Source organism: Passer domesticus, chromosome 1 (assembly GCF_036417665.1).
Source record: "Passer domesticus isolate bPasDom1 chromosome 1, bPasDom1.hap1, whole genome shotgun sequence".
Classification (NCBI taxonomy): domain Eukaryota; kingdom Metazoa; phylum Chordata; class Aves; order Passeriformes; family Passeridae; genus Passer; species Passer domesticus.
This window is the reverse complement of record NC_087474.1, coordinates 10,966,638-10,988,938: the sequence shown is the minus strand read 5'-3', so window position 1 is coordinate 10,988,938 and position 22,301 is coordinate 10,966,638. Positions and strand designations below refer to the sequence as shown.

General features: G+C 38.9%; 2 long non-coding RNA genes across 2 annotated transcripts in view; one reads left to right on the top strand and one right to left on the bottom strand.

The window, feature by feature from the left end:
• Positions 1-6,362, bottom strand: part of LOC135287015 (uncharacterized) — a 26,257-nt gene extending 19,895 nt beyond the window's left edge. The window contains exon 1 of the long non-coding RNA XR_010350935.1: positions 6,275-6,362. This is a non-coding gene — a long non-coding RNA (uncharacterized LOC135287015). The remainder of the gene's footprint in view (positions 1-6,274) is intronic.
• The window catches only part of LOC135287022 (uncharacterized), a 26,142-nt gene extending 3,841 nt beyond the window's left edge, over positions 1-22,301 (top strand). Inside the window, exons 3-4 of the long non-coding RNA XR_010350941.1 lie at positions 18,977-19,069; positions 21,856-22,301. This is a non-coding gene — a long non-coding RNA (uncharacterized LOC135287022). The remainder of the gene's footprint in view (positions 1-18,976; positions 19,070-21,855) is intronic.

Sequence of the window (22,301 nt, the reverse complement as noted above, 5' to 3'; positions counted from 1 at the left end):
ACTTCTAGCTGTTTATATATGGAGCAGATTTACTGGACATTCAAGAAAACTGTTACACCCTGCTTCTTTTTCACCATTCTGTGTGCTTTCAGAGGGTAAGAAAATGGCTGTGTCCCTGTTCAGCCTCTCCTCCCACACAATACTTTTCATTCTTTGTCACAAAACTTACCTTTATTGCTTAGGTGCTCATACTTCAGATGCTTGTATCTTAGGCATATAAATACCCACTATCAAAGATTCCAAGTCTTGTTGCAAGATGAAAGCCCCTCATACAGACTCAACTTTGTTTATCCTCTTATGATGTCTTTATGTAAAAGCAAGGTTTCCATGATGACACTTCAGTATTACTTTTTTCAAAAGAGAACAAGTATTTTTTGACTGGCATTCGTAGAAATTCCTGCAGTTGGGTCCTGAGTGCCTCTTGATGTGAGAGCTGGATTAAGAGCTGAAAAAGTTTTACAAGACCATTTAGTCTTTAATACCTTCCTTTCCTCTGGGTTTGTGCTCCTTCCACATTTAATGTCTACACTGGTCACAAAGGCCATTGCAGCAGCAAAAAAGAGCTATTGAGTTTCAAGGCAAGTAAATTGTAACAGACCTAACAGAGATCTACAAGGGGACTCTGTAAGACATGCTCATACACTAAAATAGCAAATATGTATCTTAGAAAAACAGTTCAACTGCAGAAGAACAGCAATTAGAAAGTCATAATTTCAAATTAATGTCACATGGCATCCCTACTTCATAGTGTTCATCTCTCCAAATATTTAATTTCTTCTTTTCATTACTCTTTATTAGCCCCTCTAGCCATTTTCTCAGTTCTTTTTTTTTTTAGTTTAGTTTTGGTTTTTTGGTTTTTTTTTTTCTTTTGTGCAGAGTCAGGTATTTTCCTACAGCATAATTACTCATATTTCTGTAAAACTAGCTGGTTTAGATGATGGGAATAAGTGACTGGTTCAAAATGTTTGGGGTGATGTATACTCAGTCCAATATTGCTTCTACTGATTAACCCAATCTCTTGCAGAGTTTAAATATTTAAAAGAAGAATTCAGTGTTATTCTTGGAAAGCTTAGTATTTACATAAAACAGTAGACTCTACCAAAAAATCAATTCTCAGGCTGTGAGAGTCAGCAGCCTCTTAGATTTTCTTCTTGTCTGACTCATACAGATAAAAAGGCTTCATGTCACATTTTGGCTGGTTGCTGAAATCCTTAGCCAGCTTGTCTGCTCCTGTGAAAATGCAACAAGAAATTCCTGTGAAGTCCTGTGCCCAGCCAGTGCTAGGGGAGGTGCCACTCTGCTGTGCCCCTCAAAGCCAGTATAGCACAGGATTCTGCACGAGCAGTCTGGAGAAGCTGTGGCAAAATACTGCACCCTGTGCCACCACAGCACAGAGCTGCTGTAGTTTGTGTCACCTCGCCCCTCACCGTATCCTCCTCTGGGACAGGGGAAAGATTTTTGTGTATAAACATTATTATATACCTAAGATAAGGTATTTTAGAACATTTGTTATTCTCTCTCTGAATGAAAAGTCTCTTTAAGGTGTTTTTTGCTTAAAGACTACAATTGGAAACATAAAAACTTCCAGGTACTTTCACACATTATTTCAAATGGAAAACACACGCAAAGCTCAGAGGAGAGATCATCCAATGCTACGCACTCCTAAAATGCATTCACTTAGTGGTTTTATTTTTCTTCCTCCTTTTTTCCAAATATCCCAGCTTTGTAGAGAAGCAAAATAAATATTAGATATTGTACAGATGTGATCTCAGTATTTTGGAACTGCTTAAAACAGTGGGAGCCCCAGACTGCAGTCCTTATGTAGAAATTACCCAAATAAAGCTCCCACTGAGGCCAAGTGTTTTACTGCCATTTATACAATTGTATAAAATGAGCTACATGCTTTACAGAACAAATAAAGAAAAATCACATGATGTCTTTATCTCCTTGCCTAGTTTGTCTTACTCTCACAATTCATTGCATAAGAGAAACAGAGCACAGGAGCAGGAGAGAAAAGAAACACCATAAATGGCGATAGAAAACTCTATAAAAACAACAGCTGGATGGGGCAAAAGTTCCTTTGTTGAAGTCAGATAGCTATTTATTTTTAAACATTTGACAAAATATTTTGCTTTTTGATTGACTAGCTGCTAAATCCACAGGAGTTTTACCTAAGTGGACACTAAATGAGGACTCGTGAATAAACCTGTTATAAACTATTAGATCACTGCTGTGCATTATGGTCTTATTTTTACCCAAAGACTTCTACTAAAATAGCACAGCTTTCATCTGAGCTCCCTTGTCAGACAGGGCTGTGAGGAACATTTTGGCACTGCTTGCTCCCCTCTGCTGATTCCCCAGCCCAGGGGGCTCTGCAGGGACGTGGGGGAGCAGCAGCGGTGCCACTCTCCCTCCCTCCCTCTGAGTGCCTCACACCTCTCTGCTCTGGAGGCTTCTCCCAGAAACCCTCAGCTCACTGAAAAACAATTTATCATAGTATTGTTGTTGTTATTATTATTAATATTATTTTTCAGCAAAGAAATGAGCTGTGTTTTATTTTTTTAATTTGACCATTCAGACTCAAAGAGCTTCTCCATCAAGAGCTGCTACAAACAAAAATTTTAAAAGGATCCTACTTTACAGAGATTTCTGATCTTTTCCTTTCTCCTGGTGACACTGAGATAAAAACAGCACTTTAGTTGACAGGATTATGTTGCAGTGAAATGGAGCTTTGCGTGGGAGTAAAGTGAGATCCATTGTATGAAACTCCCATTACTAATCATATAATTGGGAAGTAAAAACTTTTCCAGATTAGCCTTGGCTTTCATAAGGAAGGACAGAGATCTCTTTTCAAGCATGTTATCATTAGAGCAGAAGGGATTGAATGAATTGTGATCAGGACATATGGAAGGGTAGCTCAGACCCTGAGCTGGACAGGTAGAGGGAAGGGAGGGAAGGAGAGGGCTGGGCACATGCTGCAGGCTGTAGCAAAACTCATGTAGTAAAACTCAAGCCATGTGTGTATTTAAGGACATTTGTGTATTGCTGAAGACTAGGAAGACATAGAATTTGCATAAATAATTACCTGAAAGAATATGTTATTCCATGAGTAGCCCATCTCAAACACTTTACAAATATAATGGAAGATAGTAAAAAAAATTTGGAAAAAAGAAAGAAAATACTTTGATAAATGAGTAGACAATAGGTTATGAAACATGCATACTGAGGTACCTGTCTTATAGACTTTCATTGGCTTGAAACAAGGGTTTAAATGATTGTGAGATTCCAAATATTCTGTCTAACCTGGCTGCAGTATTTCTTTGATAATGACATATGGCAAGTAGATATATTACTATATTCTGCTTCAGTAACAGAAGCACTTTCCTCTCCATTCTGGTTGAGCAACTTTATGACACTGTGGGAATGAAGAGATCAGTATTTAAATATGCCTTACCAAGAAGAAGCAAAAAAGTCCTGATTAGCCCAAAAATGCCTCTCTCCTCTACTTCAGACCAGAAAGTCCCTTCTGAAATGGTGTTCACATGCTTACGAAAATTTTGTAAGCCTGTGTTGTGGAGATAGTGTCCTCACTGCTATTCTTTGATGAAACTAAAGAATAATGGAATACGACTGTTTTTGCATGCAAGCCAGGACAGACCAAAAATGGGGTTTGGGCTTAAATTATTTTTGTATAGATATCTCTAAGCCAAAAATGTCATTCACCACAGTGACAATGAACTAATACAATAACTAATACTACACTCCCTGTGTATCTGAAAGGAATAGAAATGCATTCAGTATCACCTGCTCAGCATAACTAATATCTTATTAACAGGTAATGGAGTTTGGTGCTGGTTGAAACTGAAACAGAAAGGAAAAAAGAAAAAAAAAAAAAAAGCATGGCAAAATTTCTGGCTAAGATTTGTTTGTTTCCATAAAACATTACCAGGCTGAAGACCTGATTCTAGCACAGTATCATTACTCACTACTGCAGGGCTCTAAATAAAAACTCCTGGGCAGTGAGGTAAAAGCACAGTGAAGGGGGAAAGGGCTCTACTGGGTATTAAAGGGGCTCAAACCTAATACTGGCAGCATGACTAGAGATAAACTAATGGACACACTGAGGTGTGGAATCACTCTGCTGGGCCCTCTAAAGCCCTGCATTATTCCATGTCATATCCTACTTGCCACTCTGAGATGCAGAGGAGGTGGATATTATCCAAACATCCTTGTTCTCATGTTCTATGCTCATATGAGAGATGGTATGATGGCAATGGTGGTAAGAGAATCAGAGACTATACTAGAATAACAGGCACCATGGGTAAGCCAGCATCTCTTTTCTGGACACCAGACAGTTTTTCCTCTCAGTGGAGGCATAGCTATAATAGGACATTGTTAAAGCAAACAACATTTGAAGGTGTATTATTGGAGTGTACCTGTCAGCCCCCAAAAAAGGAACTGAGTAAATGCTAGAGAAAAAAACAAATGTGTCTCCCAGAGAGACTTGATTTCACATCAGAGTCATATGTTCACAGTTCTCACACATAGATTAGACAATTGCAAATTATCTCTGCAGCATGTTCCATATAGTGAACAGAATGCTTTCAATGCAAACATAATAAATAGCATCTCTGTAAACAGTACCCTTTGGCACCTTCATAAACCATCTTATCAGAATCAAAAGCCTGGATAATCCTGAAGACTAAGGACTAGACTCTTTAAGGTATTTTAAGGATCTGTGTGTTTGTGCCTTCTTATGTTTACCACTGATTCTTACAGCCTCTGAGAAAACTGTACCTCTGACATTTTCTTATCTCTCTGACCACACTCCCTCTGCTGAGCAGGTCTTTAGCCATCACTTTCCTCTTCAGGTAGAGTCAGACAATTTCTCTTTCTCAGCCTGGACATCCAACACAGCCCACACACAGCAAATAAGATTTAAAGAAAACATCTGATTTTAGTCCAAATCTTTAGTCCCATCAGTTTAGTTCTGTTCCCTTTTGACAAAAGCTTCCTTATACACAGCATTATTTACCAAGGACAAAATTGTTTCTTCAGAGCAACACAACGAAGAATTGATGATCCAATTTTTCTCCCATACCTTTCCTAATTCTGACACAGTTTCACACTCTACTGCTTTCAGTCCCGCCACTTCTCCTGAAGGACATAATATCCTCAAGGAGACCTACACCATCTCCTACTCAGCTTTCCTGTCTCTGAAAGTGGAGTAGAACAGCTTCTCTATTAGCACCAAAGAAGAAGGGCAAGTAGGAAGTAATCTTTCCTGTCATGCAGTCTGTCATATGTTGTATTAGACAACTGTTTCCAGTGACCAGGAAAGGACTTACCTCAAGAAATAGGCCATTTTTGCTCCAGATAATTTTTTACCCCTTCTGTGCTCTTTTCTCTCTCATGCTTTTATTTTTAATTATTCACATTAAAAAAAATACAAAACAAAACAAAACAAACAAACAAACAAAAAAAAAAAACAAACAAAAAAAAAAAAAAACCAGAATCACAACTGACTGAAGACATAAGCAGGATTCCTATAGATTATCTTGAATCTCTTTCCCTCCTCTACATGTTAGAGAAATTTCTATTAATTGACTGTATGTTTTTTCTGATCACTTTTCCCCTAGCCTGATTTAAATTAGTTCAATGTTTTCAGACAGAACAGCTCTTAGTTCCCTCTGTAGACTACAACAGTCTTGCAACTTTTCCTTGTTGATCACAGAAACAATTATCCACAGATGAAAATACAGAAGCTTCATGCCAACTGCATTACAGAGAAGTTTGTTATTCTGTTGTCTCTAATAGACAAATATTGTCCTCATTCTCCAGTGCTTTCATTCCAGCAGCAATTACAGAAAATACTTTGCCTTGGAAGAAAATAATAAAAAAAAAAATTTGAGAGTTTAGTTTCAGAGGATTAGATATGATGTTGACATCCACTAGTCTGGAGTTAGAGCTGCACTGAAAGGAAAACAGAACAGAGATAAAAAGAGAGAAGACAAAACAAAACTTATCACCTTCAAATGAAGTGATGAAGCCAACTCAGGAGGACACATAAGGCAGACAAGTAATAGCATTCATCACATTTTCTATTTATATATACAAGAAAATATAAAAAAATCATCACTAAAGGCGTCCATGAGCAATTGTATTGCCTTGTGTGTAGTTTCAGGTATTATACACTCCTAAGAAATCCAAACTTGAACATCTGATTGTGGAGACTTTGAAAGGCACTTCTAGGAAAGCAATTTGCCCAGTCTACCTTAGAAGAGTTCCCTGTTCCAAGCTCTGCTTGGGATAAGCTGATTGTCTGTTTCTTCCAGGGAATCCTTATAAACACTGCTTGTGTCTAAGTGAAAAATATCTGGAAGAAGGAAACTGAATCACTGTGATGTGTACACTGTGTGAGCTGGTGGTATCTGCCAGAGTGCAAAACAGCATCAGAACAGGGTAAACATTGAAGATATAGGATGGAGCATGGCAGTATTCCCACAGGATCACTAATCACATCCACAGGCTGCCCAAATCTCATGATAGAAAAGGCAAAGCAAAGCAGATGTTTGCCTGTGCAGCCTGTGTCTCACCACCTTGAAGTGAGGATATCCTTGCAGGAAACAACTCTTTCAGTGTATACAGACACACAAGGATATTTTTGTGGGTTTGGAAGGCAGTGAGTTTTGTGACACTTGTTTTTTGGGCTTTTTTTTTTTTTTAAATAAGCTACAGAGGAGGCTTGAACATTTCTCATAACCCTAAAGAGTTGTGTTCTGAAGCCCCCTCAAAGTTCTGTAGTGTGCACATTCAACTTGCACCTGTTAAGTCTGTGATGGCTGCAGGATCCAGGCACAAAGCAATTAATAAAATCTTGAAGTCATTCATGGGTATTCACTATAGCCCAGATCTCACTTTCACTTCACATAAAACTTTTCTAATAGTATTTAAATTATGAAATCTTCAAAACCCCATACAAAAAATAGTTCATAAAGATATGAAAAGCTATGTTTCAGGTCTCTTGAGCAGTAGCTATAATTAAAACTATTGAATAGTGATTATAGACTTGAACTATGAAAATACTGAGAGAGAATCAGCCAAAATAAAAGTCTTGATTAAACTGGGACTTGATGGGGAAGAGCTCAGAGACTTTAGTAAGGCACAGTCTGTAATAAAAGTCTGAAAGTCGCAGATAGAGTTTACAACAGGAGAATTAATTTCTAATATTCAGTTATCACTGATTCTTTACTTATCCAGATTACCTTTGATTTTATTCACAGTATAAATTTAGCAATCTTCACAGAGCTTTGCCAACAAAAAATGAGCCAAAGTTTTGACCAGGTGACTGCCCATTTGGTAACAAGATCTGAGCCCTGGAAATTGTACTAGAAATGTCAGATAAGAAACTTTTCAGTTTCTGATTGCATTGGTAGGAATTACTGTAAAGATGGGCTGTGCTTCGGCTTTTCAATTTTTCTGGGGCAGGGGCAGAAAATGCCACACAAAAATGTAATGAAATGCCAGTGGTTTCTTTGCTAGCCAACTGCATTCACAAGCCTCCAAGACTGCTACACATGCAGGCCACATATGGATAAATTACTAACTAGTTTGCTTCTTAGTTAATGGTCTGAATTAATTGGTGACATGAAGGGGAATGACTTGAATGAAGGACTTTCTATGCCAAAAATATTTTATGTGTGGACATAGCTAAATATGGAACTAATGTAAGATAAGGAAAAAAATTATTAAAAATAATACAAAAGAAAGAAGCCTAAATGTTTTCAAGACAAAGATCTGGTTTGTGCTGACCTTGCTTTGAACTTCTGAAGGAATGAATGAATTCTGATGATCCAAACTAGTTTAATCCTGCATACCTGAAAAATGAGTGTGATAAACAATGATACTGATACCTCTGCAACAATTGCCTTGTTACATAAGCGGGAGAAGTGGAGCATGATCAGCAAAACCAGAAGTTGCTCTGCCATGGCTCATCTTGCAGCTCCTTCTGAACCAGAACCTGGAACCTTCTCTTGCTCAATAGGAACAGATCCTCCCACAAATTCAAGTACTCAGCCACCAAATCCCTTACCATACAAAAGGCAGGGTGACATAGAAAAATTCAAAATAATGGGAAAGAGTGAAGCTGGTGAAATGGGTCATAGGGGGCAGCTCTTGCTGTGGTCACTTTGTGCAGCTTCTTACTTAGGTGATTACTGCAGCCCATGTGGCACAGGCAGTGGGTCACAGCGGATCAGATTCTTCCCTAGCTGTATCTGTGACCTGCTGGGTAACTCTGGGTAAATCCCATTCCATATTGTCTGCCCCAATTTCCAAACAGTTTAAAAAAAATAAAAGAAAGAAAAAAGGTAAAGAGAAAGAAAAATAGTATTAATGGTTTTATTTGCAAAAGGTACTGGGAGCTTGAACTCTTTCTTTTTAGTAGCAGTGAGAATTATTTTCCATATAAAGAAACAACCAAGGACAAGTTCAAGCTAGCTGAGAAGGCAGCATCTTGATCTGCTGACCTAGAGAGTCAGTACAGGCGCCAAGTTTTCTGTTTAAGCTAACAGAAAAGTTAATATGGGCATGGCAAAATAAAAGCCCAAAGACAGAAGCTGACTTTCTTCTCTACATGCTTAGTTCAGCATGCTACTTGTAGGATCAGAGAACTTTAAGCTCATAGCTTCCAGTCAAGCCAAAAGCTCCTGTGATGTGATCTAAATAAAATGCGAGAAAAAGCAGAATAGAAATTCACATGGAAAATTTTATGTCTCTGAAAAACATCAAGAAGAAAATTTCAGTGCAGCTACCTCTGAAGAAGGGTAATGGCATGGATTTTAGGAGAGCACCTCAGTTTTTATAGCTCAAACATAAAAGCAAAAACTGAGCTTTGTCTTCCTAACATACAGATGGAACAATTGCAGCCTTGAGGCTGAGAGGAGACTTGGTGGAGGGCTCAGATTGAAAACGTGGAGTTTCTATGCAGTCCTTGCAGATTGCCAGTTCAGGACCCCAGAAAAAGCAAATTTTTGTGACCACAGGTGCCCCTGCTTTCAGAGGCAGAGCAATAGGCCTGTCTGGGTACTGCCCAGTCAGCCTGGCAAGCAGGTTACAGGAGCCTTGCCACCAACTCTTTCTCCAAGCAAAGTCAAACTGCAGCACACCATCAAATCTTTGCAAATATGATTGTAGAAAACATAGTATTTTCCCATTTTCTGCACAACATAAAAATGCAGTCTTGCCAGGTTGGGATCAAGCAGAATTACAGTCCAACGTGTGTCAAGGTGAGAAAGAGGACAAAGTGAACATGATATGGTGACATGATAACAATAGTCATGGAAAACAATGATAATAATATCTCATGCAGGAGAGCAGTTGTCAGGGAGTTTTCAAATGCCATACTTCCACTAATCTCTCACCTCTCATTTTGACCACAATGAAATAATATGCAGACTATGACAGGGATAATCTTGAACTTCACTGAACACCCAGTTATCAGCTCTCTACTGAAAAGCAGGTATGACATTTGCCTGTAAGTATAAGCATGTCAAGACAAGTACCTTCTGAGATAAATTAATATGCTAGCAACTAAAGTTGTTAGCAAAATAAAAATATTAACTAGATAAAGCCTGAAAGGATTTCTTCACTTAGTTCTCTGTCTGGACTAAATGTAATCTCCACATCACCTTTCTGGTCTCCTAAAATAATTCAAAAGGAAAAAAATAAATCAGCAAGATGGCTTATAGTTGACATACTGGTACAGACCAACAGATTGATCTTTAAGGTCAAATGTTATGGGCTTACAAGGCAGGATCAACAATTTCTGGATTCATGGTAAAATGGATGCTATGACCACTGTAAACAATACATGCTGCTCAATGAGGGGTGATAGATATTCACAGTCAGGTCATAGAATTGCAGCTCAAATTTATTTGAGTAAATTACTTGACATTATCATGTGTTTGTGTGTGTGTGTGTATTTCTACTGCATCCTTGCCCCTAAGCCAAGGAAATAATTACACACTGTGCATACAAAAGATAAGACACAAGGGCCAAAGAGTGAGGAAGAAGTTGCATTTGTAAAATTTAGTTGTATCAGTTCATTTATTACTCTCAGAGCTCAGTTCTTTGCCTTGCTGATGCTGTTTGTTCACAAGAGCTGATGACTCATTGAAGAGAAGCCTAATTGCCTGTCATAACAAACTGCAAGGAAAAAAGGCTCAAAAGTTTAATCAAATTATCTCAATATTCAGTCAAAAGATGGTATATCAATTTGAAGTACTTCAGGAAGAATCTAAGTTCACTGAAAGGAGAAGAAACATTGCAGGACAAATCCTTTTAAATGCCAAATCAGCACGTTGCCCTGTATGCGTCACTTGACCCTCGTGACTCCACAACCTTGCCCTGCCACCAAGGCCAGGCTGACAGGCCTGTAGGTGCCCTCATCCTCCCTACAGCCCTTCTTGCAGATGGGCATCAAATTAGTCAAACATCAGCCAAAAGGGACCTCCCTGGTTAGCCAGAACTGCTGCTAAATGGTGGGATGTGGCTCAGCAAGCACTTCCACAGCACCTTTGGAGCCCTCGCATGGACCCATCCAGGCCCATGGATGTGTGTGTGTCTCAGTGCAGCAGCAGTTCAAGCAATTTCACCTTGTATTATGGGCTTCATTTTCCTCCTCATCCCTGCCTTCCAGCTCAGGGGCTGGGTACTCAGAAATAACTGGTCTTTATTTAAGACTGACGCAAAGAAGGCATTAAGTACCTCAGCCTTTTCCTCATGCATTGTCACTGTGTTTTCCCCCCACAGTCAGTAAATTATGGAGATTCTTCATAGACTTCCTTTTGTTGCCAATATATTTACAAAAACATTTTTATTGTCTTTTACAGTAGTAGACAAAGTAAGTTCTAGCTGCATTTTGGCCCTTCTGATTTTCTACTTTCAAAACCCCACAACATTTTTGTACTCTTCCTGAGATGCCTGCCCCTCTCTCCGGGTGGGGATCAGCCTCTTCTTCCAAGTAAAAAGTGATAGGACTAGTGGAAATGGCCTCAAGTTGTGCTAGGAGAGGTGTAGAATGGAAATTAGAAAAAGGAAATTTCCTGAGAGGGTTGTCAAGCACTGGCATGGGTGCCCAGGGCAGTGGTTGGGTCACCAGTCCTGGAGTGATTTAAAAGACATTTAATGTGCTGCTTTGGGACACAGTTTAATGGTGGACTTGGAAGTCCTGGGTCAGTGGTTGAACTTGAGGATATTAAAGTTCTTTTCCAGCCTAAATTGTTCTACGACTCGATGATTCTTAAATCACTAGGAGCTGCTTGTTAAGATCAGTGTCATTTTAAACTTCAGATTCTTTCACTTGATACCCAGCAAGTAAAATTTCTATGTATTTGTGAAGATACTGGTGTTTAAACAGATGTCAGAAGCTTTTTAAGTATAAATGGAAATTGAGTTACAGATTATGATCGCTTAGGGATTTGAGTGGTGTATAATATCAAAAACTGCATCTGAGAAACAATGTACTGTTGAAAATAATGATCTTCAAATTCCTGTACACAGCAACTTTTATGTTTTCTTTAACTAGATTCTTTTAGTGATATTATTAAGGATGTAGTAGACAAATACAATGAACAAAAAAAGTCAAATATTTGACATTTTCTGTTTCATCTGCCTGCCTATTTTTTCCCCATGGCCTTCCAGAATTTTGTATTTCTTCGCATTCCTCTTAATTTAAACCTTCCAGAGTGTCTAATGCAATTCCTATATAAACTCAGCCTGATAAAACATCATCCACAAACACAGCAGATATATCATTAGCACCACCAGCTGCAAAATGGAAGTCCTATAATCCACCAGTAGTTAAGTTACCTGCTGGTATCCACTCATTCTTTTAAAAAAATGTGGAAATAAATTACCTTGATGAGTTGTTTTGGAGGGTAATGCCTTTGGGCCTTTCCCTGTCAGGGGCCTAGGAATTAATTTTTATATCACAATTCCTTCCTGGTAATGGAAGTCAGAAAAAATTGCACATTAGGGCAGGAAAGGGAGCACAGGGATTATACAGTGGACTGCCACAAGGACAAGGAATTCATCTGCAAAAACTCTTATAAAGAATGCTGTGCTATGGCTGGAAACATGCTTTGAAACTTTAACACAGTCCAGTACACTACCTGTACTCTGGAAAGAAATATCTCAAGCAAGTAAAAATTTCCACAGCTGCATTCTTTCCACCATGAACATTTACCCATAAAGTTCACTTCAGAAACTTCTCAATATTGCAATAATTTATGCTATATGTCACACATTTTCAACATCAGTGGCAGATGAATTCTGTACATAATTGGCAGATGAGAAGTAAGGAACTGCTTTTGCATCTAGACACTGGTTTAACACACCTCTCTGGAAGTCAGAAGACTCAGTCTGATTTGTGTTTGCACCATTTGCTATTTAGAGCTTCAACTGCAATTTATCATTACATCCCAATTAAATATCTTCTCCATTCTCAGACCTAGTTAAATATAAATATAATCCTATCAAATGAATACATAATCAAACTTTTTCTCAAATTACTCTAAAAAAGCCTAAAATGTCATTAAGTATTTGAGTTTCTATTGAGTTTCTTGTTTCTCAAGCTGGCTGGAATAGAAGCTACCAATCCAGCTCTTTACCTCTAGTTGAGACGATTTTCAACTGGTCATCTTCAGAGAAGTAATTTTTTTAAATCATTCTGAATGCAAATTATCTGAAAAAAATCACATCTAAAGAGTAAAGTATCCATTATTACCCTTCATTACTAACTAGATATGGGTTGTATAATCTATCTTTCAGGATTCTGTGAAAAAGTATTATACAGGCAACAAGCACTGCATCTTTTCCTGTGAATAAAATTATTCCCCTCACAAAGGTACCTTTGGATCTATTTTTGCTGCTTATCTATTTTTGCCTAGGATTTGATGCATGCCTGGATCCTGGGACTTCAGAGAGAATGCTGCATGAGTGTCACAGCTGAATACAGCCTTTTGTTTACTTTTACCAGAGGCCATACCGTTTCTCCAGAATGAGATCTGCTCCTTCACAGTTCTGACTGAGATTTCTGTCTTTTGAATTGTTTCCAAACACATGCTATTAATCTGACATGACTCAGATAAACCTTCTAAGTAAACAGTCTTCCCTTTTAAATGCAAGATTCTGCTTCCAGCACACAGCTATACATGAGTGGGCACACAAAAGGTACACTGATTTCAGTTTTCTCTCTTGGTGGTCAGAAGCAGATATCCACACCATTTTGCAGTCCTAGAGGAAGTGGAGACTGTTCATTTCTCTGGAAGGCTCCTGGCCACCAGCTGAGCACAGATCATGGAACTCTTCAGTTTTATGTACAGTAGTCCTGGATCAATTAAACCTTTTAGCCATGGAAACATTACCTCATTCTGTTATCAGGAATTTCACAGTTTAATTGCATCTGCAGGAAGAAAAATCCTCCTTGTTTTGAACCTCATGCATGCTGGTTTCACTACACGCCACCCAGCTCTTTAAAGAAAGATTAAACAACTGGTCTCTGTCCTGTCCATGCTGTATCACAGTCCTTTATCATACCCACCTCAGCTGCCTCTTTTGCAGACTGAAGAATCATAGCCTATGTGGCCACACCTCATTGGGAAGCCACTTCACACCTTTGATGGTCTGTATAGCCCTTTCTGAAGTCCTCCCACAGATTTTTTGATATCCGGAGTGTTTTGTTCCAGACACAGATGGATTCCCACAGTGGCATGTTTTGCCAGCATGCTGTGCTAACCTGTGGTTAGACTGAGTGCTGGTTCATTGCATGGCTGGGATGGCTCTGAGCTAACAATCAGAATATGCACCCCGCAGTTGAATATAATACTTTGTAGATAAAATCTGCCCTGGGATGTGGCTTAGCTCAAGTCAGGTGCTTTAATGTCACAGGAATTCTGACCCAGCCCAATATACCTGCACAGTTACCCAAACACACAAATATAGAAAGAGGCAATAACATTTTGATAATGCTTCTTATCTGTCTGGATTTCACTGAATTCCTGTTGGCCCAGTCCTCCACCTGTGCAAGTCCCTCTGGATGGCTGCTCTCTTCTCAGGCATGCTGACTCCCTTTGCTGTCATCTGCCAACACAATTAGAGTTGCCACCTTCAGGTCACAAACAGAGCTGTGAAACGTGACAAATCTCAGGATAAACCCCTTCAATACCCAATTTATTATGGACCAATGGCCATAGTATAGCTCACTCACTCACTTTTTACCTACTTGGTATATATTATGGAGTAGCTACATCTTTCACATGTAGATTGGAAGAAGGCAGTGAGTGGCTGAAGGCAAAATCAGATGTACAAGAGGTGTGATAATGTGAATAGAATCCTACCATCCTGCACTTTAAAGCATCAGTCCTTAGCAGTTATAGGACAAATTCAATAGACTTGCAATAGATTTTCAATTATCAGGAAGGTATGTGACTGTCTCTTATAAACACAATAGCCCCAGCAATGTGAGGATCACATCACATTCAACAAATAAAACATATTTGAAACACAATTGTGGTTCCAAATCTGCTTTTGGTAACACACATTCAACTCTCTTGACATTATTGTACTCATAATAGAATTTAGTCCAATTAATGCATTTTTTCCTTTAGACATTCTTTGTGTTTCCAATAGCACCTGTGCTCTTCAAGCTGGTCATTTTATGTCAACTAGTGACAAGCCAAGCAAAGGGCTCACAGGTTGTTCTCAGGCACTAAACAGGTCATCAGATGCCAGGAAATGCCTGTTCCATGAGTCATTAATACTGAAATAGCAGTGTCTGTTAATAATAGATGAATATCGTCTTTTCAGAAGAGGATTGGTCTTTTTGACACTAATGTACTGGACTGAATGAGACTTTTCATTAATTTCATGTAATAACTTAAAGTCATAAAGAATAGAATCATTTATGTTGGCAAAGACCTCTGAAGGTCACCTCATTCAGACTTGGACTCAAAGCAGAGCCAACTTAAAAATTAGTCTGGACTTCTCAAGGCCACGTCCAGTTAGCCACACAGCACATGTTCCAGCCCAGGTCCATTGTGGGGACTCCCTGCTGAACTCACTCCTACAGGAACACTCTGCTCCCAAAGTGCCCTTCCAAGAGTTGTAGAGGAAATAAAACATTTTCCTTGTCCCTGCTGGTTGTTCTTTTGCCAATACAGCCCATCATACTGTTACCCTTCATGGCTGCAAGGACTCACTACTAATTCATGTCCAGTGGTTTATTTATGAGGGTTTCCAGGCCCTTTTGGCAGAGCTGCTAACTGGACAGTCATTTCCCAGCCTGGACTGCTGCATGGAGTTCTTCCATTCCAAGTTCAGGGCTTTGCACTGCTCTTTGTGGGACTTGATGAATTTTCCAATTCTCCTGCTGGTTGATATCCCTCTTCTGTACTATCAACTCATCTCCCTGTTTTGATGTCAATTGAAAACTTTGAGGTTATGCTTTGTCCCCTTGTCCAGGTCATTGGTAAAAATGTTATGTGCTACAGGGAATATACCACAATTTTCTTGTCCAGACTCTGCCTCATCTTCACCCCTAACTGCCCTCACACAATCTGTCACAGAGGAAAAAAAGAAAAAAAAAACCAACTGGGTGTAGGAACTATACAAAATCTCCCCATTTCACACGTGAGAAGCACCACATGAACTACGCTATGGAAGCAACATACATAAGTAAGATAGCTCAGCCAAACAAGGATAACCCAAAGTCAACATTAAATAGGTGGGAATATAGCTTTTCACAACTTGATTTTTAATTTCTTACTGTGTTTTTGTATACAGTGTTTCTAACAGCAAAAGATGTAGGTGAAACTGTAAAGCCAGTAATAATAATAGAAAGAGAGGAGCTCAGCCAAAAAAGCAAGTTGTCCTTAAAAGGAGGTTAAATTCATAAATACAGACCATGTGTTAAGCAGTAAAACAAATTTAATACTTACTGAATAGTGTCACTGATATAAAAATAGAGCATGTTGCTTCATGCTTAATGGACCATATCAGATTCAGAAAAAAGGTTTTAGATATTTTTGTTAGTTCAAAATAGCCACGTGACACACAACATCCACACTGCCCCATGTTGGTAAACAATCAGCAAAACCAGGCAGCTTTTGGAGAAAAACTGAAAAGTGCAAAGTGCAATAAATGAGTTTTTGATATCAGGATGGTGCTAAACTACATCCATTTGATCTTCTCTCAAACCATGTGATATGTTCTATGTGGCACAAAAGAAAGTGGTACTTTCCTAGAAAGAACACAGAACTATAGAAAAGTCTGGATTGGAAGGAACCTTAAAGATCCTCTACTTCCAAAGCCCCTTCCATGTGCAGGAACACCTTCCACTGTACCACATTCCACTGGTCCCTATCCAGCCTGACTCTGAACACTTCCAGGAATGGGGCATCCATACCATCTCTGAGCAACTTGTGTCTATCACCCTCACAGTAAAGAATTTCTTCCATATATCTAACCTAACCCTGCTCTCTATATTTTGAAGAGATTCCCCCCTTGTCCAATCACAAAATGCCCTTGTAGTATCTTTAGGTACTAGAAGGTGCTATAAGATCTTCCTGGAGCCTTCTCCAGGCTGAAAAAACTCAGTTGTCTCAGCCTGTCTTCACAGGAGAGGTGCTCCAATCCTCTGATCTTTTTTGTGGCCTCCTCTGGATTTGCCCTAGCATGTCCATGACCTTCTTATGTTGGGAGCACCAGACTTGTAAACAGCACTGCAGATGGGAGCTCACTGAGCAGGACAGAGGGGAAGAAGTGCCTTCCTCAACCTGTTGGCCACAGAGCAATGCCAAACTCACAATATTTAAACACCTCTCACAGTATCTAACCCTGTCTCTTCCTTCTCCAGGAGAGTGTTTAGTGAAAACCTTACGACATACAGAAAATGCTTTCTTTATAAAACTTTGTGTAGGGCAATATAGGAAGGATTATTTAGGTGATGGGCAGCATAATAATTCACTGATAACTTTCAGAGGCTACAAATACTGAGGTTATCTAAGATGGGGTCACTGACTATTTCTACTGAGGATTTCTATAAGAAGTGCTGGGTAGCTTGAACCTGGAAACCTTGCAGATGGTGAGTGATCGTTCTCTATTTTCTAAGGAAAAGCAAGGTCCAGCAGAAAATCATAGACTATCCTGAGATAAAAGGGACCCACAAGGGTCATCACAGCACAATTTGCCCTTGCCCCTGCATGAGACAATCCCAAGAATAACACTGTGCCTGAGAGCATTGTCCAAATGCTTCTTGAACTCTGTCAGGCTTGGTGCTGTGACCATTGCCCTGAGGAACCTGTTCCAGTGCCCAGCCACCCTCTGGGTGGAAAAAAAAAAAAAATAAATAATCAGAACCACAGAATGCTCAGAGTTGGAAGGAACCCACAAGGATGATCAAGTCCAAATGTGAATGCTGTCAGGTGTGAGAGGTACTGGAGCCTCAGATTTCTCTAATAGTAACATTGCCCTGTCACTGCTAACACCAGTGCCAACAGGAGGCAAAGAAAACTTTTCATTTGTCTTAGGCTTTGAAAGGGATGGTGGAGGAGCATCTGCTTGAGCAGTCACAAGATCTAGTGGTGTATTTGATACAAGGAAGGACTTGATAAACTCAGCAGTGTTCCAGATTTGCTGTTTTAATTCTGTTCATTCATTATCAGTTAAGCCTTTTTCATTTCCCTTTTGAAATGGATTGTAATTCCTAGATAGGCATTCTCGAGGTTCAAAGTAGGTCTGAATTTTCAGCTGAGATTTTTTTTTTCAAAAAACGCTAATACAAGTTGTAACCATTCCTCCTGGTTTTGTGCCAGGTTACTTGGGGAATGCATAGAATTGGGCAGTTCCTTTAATCTAATTTGATGCTTTGCCAAGGTGGGTTATTTTTACTATTAACCTTCTGTCATGCCTGCTGTACAACAGTCCAGAAACCTCTTGAGTCATTGGCAGAGCAGCAAGGGAGACTCTCTGGCAAAGGAATAAGAAGGACTCAAAACCAATGGAATTTAAATTATTATGAAGAACAATAAAAAACTAAGCTTAAAAATATCTTGAGGACCCTGCTGCATCCAGCAGTGGGAGTTAGTGATTGCTAACAAAGTATTTGTATTATTGTCAGGGTGGCCACCCAGAGGTGAATTTGATGATCAGTTCATACAAAACCAGGTATCTCTACTGAAACAACTGTGTTCACAATTATAGTACATCCTCCTTTTTGATGTTTCAGTAGATGTCAACAACTGACTGAACATAAAATAAATGTGCTTTCATTTAGATGAGAAACATCCCAGTCATCCAAATCAGGAATTTTCTGGGCTTCAAGAAATCATGATCTTGTTTTCAAATACTTGTGCTCTGTTTTCACAACAGGAGGGTTGCTATTATTCTCTACTCCAATTCCAATTTCTCTTTCTATTTTATTTATGTCTAGCCCCTTCTACAGTAAATCCTCTCACCTAAAGACACATAAACAGCTCATAGCTTCAGTCTAAAATGCTGTGATTCATTTGTGACCCACTGCTTTGTTTGGAATTACATAAGGAATACCCCCTTTTTTTAACAAAAAAAAATGTTGACAATATTTTGGATAAAATATGATTCCTTTGAGGAAATTGAGGCGATCAATCTTTTGCAGCAAAACTTCATGAGTATGCATGTTAGGAACTTTCTTCTCAAGCATAACTCTGCAGAGGTAGATGATTTCCACTTCAGAATTTGCTTTATAGCCTCAAATATTCTTCATGTTGTCTTCCTGCCCTTTAAAACAGGCTGTTCCTTTTGGCCTTTGAAACTTTGAAGTCAATAGAATTATATACATGAGAAGACCAGGCTGCATACAGTGTTTCTGAGGCACAGTAGTATAATCTGACTAGCACTTTACCTCTTAACAGTGAGGATTTATGTTTTATTTAAATAGAAAAATCAGCACAGAAAGATGTCAAAACTAAAGAACTCCCTTGGCCTTCAGGAATTCAAAGTCCAGATATTTTTATTTCGCATGAACTCTCTGGTAAGGTGTATAAAGGGTGAGTATTTCAAGAAGTATTAGTCAACTAATGCCAAGTTAGGTATCTCATTAATTTTTAAAGTATCTCTCCTGTTAACTTTTTATCAAAGGACCTGCTCTATCATATTAAGCTTTGTCTGTCTCAGGTTATATTTAAAATAAGGAAAAAATGGGAAATGTCTTACAAATAAGAACTGAAAGAATCTCTCAAAGTTCACAGATTCAAAAAGTTAAGGGGAATTTACACAGGATCCCACTGCTATTTTTTTTTGTGTGGCCTTCCTAATATTTCTGTCAAAAATCCCAGTCTTTACCGGAAATGGTTCCCTCACACAAACTTCTCACTCTCATAGTCCCTGCAAGGTTCATTCAACCCTTGTAACACCACTTGGCAAATGCACTGACTGACATGACAGCAGATTAAGACCATTAATAAAATCCACTGCACAACCAACCTTCCAATGAGAATGTGCCCTGTGGTAATGGGGAAACTGTCAGTAGTAACTAAAAAGGAACAGCAAATCTACAAAAGGAAACTCATAACCATCTAACCTATGTAGCCTGCAGTAATGACCTAACTGAAATGATTTAACTAAATAATACAATGTTTAACTTTCCTCAGTGAGAAAAGGAAAGAAGAAAGGCATACATACTAAAGAATTTAATTTTAGGAAGCTTGCTCAAGGGAACATGAATGTTATAAGTATTTATTTTTTATTCTTAGAAATACCTATGGGATTGGTAATTTGCCCTTTAACACTTTTACCATTTCACACATCAAGGTATTTTATCGGAGGGGAAAAGAAATAAATGTGGGATAGGAATATGGACCTCCTTATTTTTCTATTTGTTTAGTAACAGCATGGTCCTCTCATGCTGTGCATGCAGACAGAGCAGATATTTCACTTTCTATCAGGCAAATGGGAATGGAAAGATGGAATCTTTGTGACATAAGTTTCTGTCAGGGTCATTTAATGGACATCAGGCTAAGAAAACTTTTAAGGAGAAATTTATAAGAAGAAAGGTGGTTGAACTAGAGAGGAGGAAGCAGAAAGGTTTATTTGCCATACAGCCCTTATTACATTAGCACTGGAAAGCCTGGACTACAAAAGCTTGAGCAACCAAAATAAAATCAATAGGGCCATTTGTATAAATTAAACTTACATTATGTGGCACAGCTACTGTACACAGCTGTACATTCTTCATGTAAACAATCTTCTTCCTTGGTTTAAATTAATGTCTGAGGGATAAGGGATACTCAGTCGCTAGTGGCTATTATCATGGAAAACAGAGGATGTGGTAGTAGGAAAGAAAGAAGAAGGAAAAGGAGCTGGGAAAAAAACCATTCTTTTAGATCCCAATTTTCAGTCACAAGACAACAGTCTTTTCCCATTGACCTTAGCATCAAATCAGGCTGAAGGATGACTGAAGGATGAGGAGGGACAGGGGAGGGCTAAGTGGGCCTCTTTCTCAGAATAATGTTGATTTCTGCACATGGGGTTTTTGACCATCATTATTTTACCCGACTAGAGCAAAGTGAAAGGACACGGATAAAACAAGAATTTATTCACTATGATACTCTATCTTCCTTTTCCTGTGACAAAAGACAGTTCTGTGGCATGCAGAAAGCTCCCTGCACAGAAGGTGCTAACCTTTTGCAGTGACCCAAAATGGGGAAATTACTAAGAAAGGCAACAGATCTTCTCAGAAATTATAAATGTCACTCTTTATTGCGCATAAAGAATCTCTTTCTTTACCTTATTTTGCCTTTCATGATCCATTTTAGCAGTGGGTGATACTGAATTTTTTGGAAAGCAAAGGACTCCAGGGAGAGAGATGTAACAGTAAGAAAAGCCTGTGAGTCACATTTTCTGTTGATCTAAATCACTGTCATTCCAGCTGTCTTCATTAGAAATACACTGATTTACACAGACTGAGGACCTTGCCCTGTATTTCCAGGAATTAAAAAACAGAGGATGATTCAAAAATTTGTATTATAGTTCTTACGTTATAACTCTATTTTCTAAGGAGAAGGAGGAGGATGCTTTTATGTACAGTATCTATGCTGATCCATAGTTATCATTAATCGTCTTTGGGTACATGATACCTCTCTTATGAATAGATGAAATTCCCAGCTGTAAATGACAAGATAAATTGATTGACCAGCTGGTAGTTGGGAGATGCAGTATTTCTCCAAAGTATCCAAAGCTTGAAGTAGGGGAAGGGATTTATTTTGTTTTAACCAGGATTCAGCATTTCTTCATACAAACAGGACTAACAGAACAAATCTGATGAACACATCTAGGTCATGAAGGAAAAAAAAAAAAGAGACATTTTCCTTTAATTGTATATTCTGACTTGCAAAACATTTCCTCTCCTCCTCCCCCCAGCACACACACAGTGGATGTACCTTTGGTTTACTTTCGCATATTTTATGAAAAATGCATGATGAGGAGCAGCAGCGGGCAGCTGCCATCTGCCGGCAATTCCTCAGCCTGGGAGAGGGGGCTGTGCGCTGACATTGATCCAGACATTTCAGAGATTACTATTGCAAGTCAAAGTACATTTGGAAAAACAGAACAATAAATCAAAATTATCAGAATCTAATCTGGTAACGGTCTTTAGGATACACCCCTATCGAAATTGCAATTCCCTGTCAGACTGACAGTAACCACAGTGATCCTGATCAAAGAACTTTGTTTTCCGAGCAGAAAAACAGAGAACCGAACCTGACACCACGCGCCCCAAGCAGGAATCCTTCTAAAAACTGTTTGTTTTATTTTATTTAGAAGCTGGGAGGAGAACTGCTGGGGGAAGGAGAGAGGCTGCATTTCTGAAATTCTTTCTTTGTGAATCAGCAGATAGTGCTTCTGGAGCTGGGAATGTTTCCTCTTGGACCGACTCCATCTCCTTTTTTGGTCTGCAAACGCTTGAGGTTAATGGTTGGGGTTGAAGAAGTTGAAGCACATGGTAGTGCTTTGAATATGAAAAGAGGAATTTGCACAATATGGGTGCATTAGTCATTTGCAGTTCACTAATTATCTGTTTTATGTTAATGCTAATGCTCCATGTAAGTAAAGTAAATTAACACGATAACATAAAAGAAGCAATTAATGGAATATATAACATTTGTAGCTTTAATAAAACCGATTTCATTCCACACACAGAGAAAGCGGCTATTTAGGTCTCTGAAATAAATGAGGAGCTTGCTGAAACCTTGCTGCTCTAAGTAACA